This window comes from Thalassophryne amazonica, chromosome 2, assembly GCF_902500255.1.
Source record: "Thalassophryne amazonica chromosome 2, fThaAma1.1, whole genome shotgun sequence".
NCBI lineage: Eukaryota > Metazoa > Chordata > Actinopteri > Batrachoidiformes > Batrachoididae > Thalassophryne > Thalassophryne amazonica.
This window is the reverse complement of record NC_047104.1, coordinates 120,096,896-120,101,679: the sequence shown is the minus strand read 5'-3', so window position 1 is coordinate 120,101,679 and position 4,784 is coordinate 120,096,896. Positions and strand designations below refer to the sequence as shown.

The 4,784-nt window shown below is 42.1% G+C and overlaps 1 long non-coding RNA gene across 1 annotated transcript; it reads left to right on the top strand.

Annotated features, from left to right (window-relative positions):
• Nucleotides 1–457: 457 nt before the first annotated feature.
• Nucleotides 458–1,529, top strand: LOC117502851. The gene is made up of 3 exons (XR_004558415.1): nucleotides 458–565; nucleotides 888–893; nucleotides 1,439–1,529. It is a non-coding gene; the product is annotated as an uncharacterized LOC117502851 (long non-coding RNA).
• Nucleotides 1,530–4,784: the final 3,255 nt, after the last annotated feature.

Genomic DNA, 4,784 nt, shown 5'->3' with positions numbered 1-4,784 from the left:
GCTGTTTTGTTTTTTGAGCATGCATTTGAGCACAATGTTGTTGCAACATCACTTTTTGGTAATGATGATGTCAGAAAGCGATACCATTACATTGTAGCAACGTAGCGACAAAGTCAATTTGTCAGCCGGGAGGTGTTTGATGAATTAAAAAAAAAATGTGCAGTGACTTTCATAACAGCATGGTGGCTTAGTGGTTAGTACTGATGCCTCGCAGCAAGAAGGTCATGGGATCACTTCCTGCTAGAGTGACCAAAAGTCATGTCCTGGCTTTTTTTTTAGAAAGTGATGAAGATGTCCTGATTTTTATTGTTTTCATCTTTGAAGAAACTTCGAGTATCATTTGAGTATGGGAGCTACTAATCGACAGAACTATAGGCAGAATGGAACAACTGGGAATTTGGCGACAATCAGAATGGATGAAAATTAGCGAAATGGGTTGGTTTTGCTTATATTCCACCCAAAACAAGTATTGATGAGATGATCAGGTCTCACCATTAAAAAAATCGAGCTATTTAGCCACTATATAAAGTTATAGGTCAGCATTAGAAGCCCCAAACTCTTGACAGTGTTGTATGGCTGGGGGGCCTGGCTGCCTTTTTGTTTCTGTCTTTTGTTTTTCCTTCCAGGTGGCTTGCATTTGGGACTGAGTGGCTGTGTAGCTGAGTTTATCAGGACCTCACCCTGATCACCTGCGGCTCGTCAGGACTCACAGCTGTGGTGCATCTACATGGATTGGAACATGGTGGCATTTAAGACTGGAGTACACAGTGTGTATTTGCCAGAGACTCGACCTTGTGACCAGACGGGTGAGATCGTCGTCTCGGGAGCCATCTCATCATCAGTGGATGCAGAGAACGTCCAGGTTTGATGCATGGTCTGTGAAAGAGGAGAGGGTGAGGTCTCACGCTCGTCAGCACACTTCCTGAGGTACGTTAGATTTTGTGACTAACATTTATACAGTCAGTAAATGTGGTGTCCCTCACACCTTATTATATTGAGCTGTATGTTGGTCGTTTAAATCAGCTTCCACTGCAGTGGAGTTTTGTGAACTGGATGTTCCATGCCTGCAGGGGGGGAAGCTGATTAGTAATTAAGCCAGGAAGTGTTTGCTGTTTGTGCACCTTTGAGCGTTCTCTCTGTGTGTTGAGTGTGGACTCACATAATGATTCCTTCTTTCACAGACTCGGTTTGTCGCGGCCACCTGGGGGGTGTCGGCAGGGTCCTTGGGTCCAAACCAGTTCTGGCTCCGGACCGTTAGCGCTGCTGGGAGCGCACCGCAATCCACCACGCCAGACCGCGCACTTTTATATTTTTCACAGCACTGTTATGTTCATTAAACTCTGTTATCCTTTGTACCGTGCTCTGCTTATTTTATACTGGGTCCTTCAAACGCTGGTCGGTTCTCCGGGCTGCGTCCGACACATAACAGACAGAACAGCAACGGAATGACAGAATGGGAGCTTGTGTGGTGCCATCTAGTGTTAGTGAGGGTAAATTTTCCCATATGGCGATCTGCTATTCCAGCAGTTTGAAAACAGATAAGTTTGTGCTTTGAACATGACGGGGACTTTGTGCTTTGTATGATAACATTTTATTTCATTATCTTGAGATTGGTTATCAATATCTTGAGATTGGTTATCAATACATGGAGCTTGGGAGGTAAGGGGCATAGTAAGGTGCTGTTCTGTCAATCATTCCATCAATTGTATTATCATTTTGGTTCTGCCAATTAGTACCCACTTTTGAGTATCTCATTGCCAGGCCGAGTGTCCTGGTTTTCGGTAATCAAAATATGGTCACCCTACTTCCCGCCCTTTCTGTGTGGAGTTTGTATGTTGTCCCTGTGTCTGTGTGGATTTCCTCTGGGTACTACAGGTTTCCTCTCAAAGTCAAAACATGGTTATTTAGGGTCTGCTCCTTTCTCTGCCCCTGATCAAGGTAGCGTCTCTACATCTGGAGTTGGTTCCCAGCCGCCAGACTGTGGCTGCCCACTGCTCCTAGTGGTTGGATTATGTCTAACTATAATTAGGAAGGGTTCAATGCAGAGGACAAATTTAGTTGTATACCCACTAATTAATGCTAACAGTGCTAATATACAAATTAACTAATACAAAAATTTCACTCAGCAGAAATACTGGAGCACAGACATCTTTGATGGTCCATTAATACAGTTAACAGTTACAGAAAGGGCAAACATTTGAATACATCTCTGTGATGAAAGCAGACATGTTAAGGAATGGTATACTTCATTCTCTACAAATTAAATTAATTACATGAAAGAACAACATTTGTAATAGAAAACATACCTTCGATGAAATGTTGACTACTAACACGCTGCTTCTTCGTCACTGTTACTTGGGTGTCTCCTGTTGATCGCTCCGTTATTTTCTCCTCGATTCATTCTTTGGAATTCTGTGAAACATCAGGGCCATTTGTTTGTCTGTGTCCTATTTCTACACCCAGAAATGATGCACTCCTTCCCCACTGTCTGTTTCAATATTGATCACAAAAACATGTGCACTGATGTGTAAACACCAGTGATTAGGACAGGCGCAGGTTAGCTGCACGGACGGCCAGGCCACTCCAATAACAATGCATTGTTTCTCTAATCACACCCACAAAAGCCTATAATTTCTTCAGACTAGTCATGGGTGTCTTGTTGGCTTCCCTCACTAGTCTCCTTCTTGTGTAGTCACTCAATTTTTGAAAATTGCCTACTCCAGACAGATTTTTAGCATGCAGTACTGCACTGTTTGCATTTCTTAACGGTTGGCGTAAAAGTCCAACACCTATTCAGTGACTTGGAAATGTACATGTATCCATCTCCCCAATTTATCTAAAGAGAACTGACTGCTAAAATGACGATTTGTATAAACAATAATCCTCGTATTTTGTTTGCTCAATTACATAAAGCCTCTGAAAATGGATCGATTGGTTGTGAAAAGATGACATTCCTAAATGGTAATACAACAGTTTTGTTTACACCCTTGAATTAAACCTGACAGTCCACATGATGAGCACATCCCAGTTGCTTCATGTCAACTCCATTATAGCGGTGCACAGAGGCAACAACACAAAAACAGGATCACTATCCAAATAGTTATGACCCTCAAAGGACACACCCACAAAAGCCTATAATTCCTTCAGACTAGTCATGGGTGTCTTGGTGGCTTCCCTCACTAGACTCCTTCTTGTGTGGTCACTCAGTTTTTGAAAACTGCCCACTCCAGACAGATTTAGCATACAGTACTGCACTGTTTGTATTTCTTAATGGTTGGCGTAAATGAAGTCCAACACCTATTTAGTGACTTGGAAATGTACATGTATCCATCCTCCCAATTTATCTAAAGAAAACTGGCTGTAACAATGATGACTTTTACAAACAATAATCCTCATATTTTGTTTGCTCAATTACTTATAGCCTCTGAGAATGGATTGATTGTGTGTAAAAAGATGTAACTGCTAAATGGGTAATACAACAGTTTTGTTTACACCCTTGAATTAAACCTGACAGTCCACATGATGAGCACATCTCGACTGCTTCATTTCAACTCCATTATAGCGGTGCACAGAGGCAAAAGCACAAAAACAGAACCACTGTCCAAATAGTTATGACCCTCAGAGCACATTCTTAACGCCAGATACAAAATTGCAGATAACTAATGCATGAATTATTTTAATGACACAGTTTATGTGTTTGTGTAGCAGATACTGTATATTGTGGCACCAACTGGCATAATTGGGCTTGTTCAATGTTTTTTTGTTTGGTTGGGTTTTTTTTAGTACTCTGCCAAATTTAATTAGCCTTCTAGCTTGTGTTTCAAAGCTTGACTAACTGGTTATGTCATAACAAATCCTGCTGTGGGCAGAAACAGGTTTGGCGCCGCTGCTGCTGCTTTGGCATCAGAGCGGCTACGCTTGTCAGCACAGGCCAGCCGGAGCGATCGGGCCGCTTTCAACCTGAGGGACGACAAGGAACTTAGTTCATGAATCATGCAGACCCTAGGCTCAAGTGTGAAATCACTCATTTGTTCCATTTTTCCACAGACTGGAAAAGTTGGGCAGTTAATGCCAGAAGCGGTAGCAAGAAAGGGGATGTTTTTAACCTTGCGCTGCTTCCAGGAATGATCACCTTCAGTGTGAGTCTGTGAATACGGTGCAGATTGAGACCCTGAGTGTGAGGTGAAGTATTGCAAGAGTTAACTGGAGGAACTGCAGCTCAGGCTGTCAGAAATAATTCAATCTCAGGTGTGACCTCACTTGGTGGGAAGCCCGCGGCCTGCAGACATATGCCCTGTGGTTATCAGCTGCTCTTATCTTTTATTAGTGTTGTAAAATTTCACAACGTTGAAGTCTTAGAGTGGGACAAAGTTCATCGTGCATTAAACGCAACATTGCAAGATTTCTGTCAGTTAATATTCAGCTTTAAGGGTATGTTTTTGTTGTTGTTGGTTTTGTGTTCAATAAGACGTTTTCAAGGAGTTACACGAGTTTAAATGTTGCTTTTCTCAGTCAATCTCATGAGTGTGACCACGAGGGTTTAAACACAAGGAGAAAATATGCACCCCGGCAGGAATGAGGGAGGTAACGCATTTATCGTTGACACAGCAAAGCTGTTGACATTTCTGCGCGTATGAGAAAGGAGACCTTGAACTCTGGGGCAGCGTGTGCAATTGTCAGGAAATTTTAAACCAGAGAAAGAAAAGAAAGAAAGAAAAGCAATTACTTTAGCTTTTTTTTTTGTTTTGTTTTGTGGTTGTTGTTTTTTTTTTTTATTTCTGATT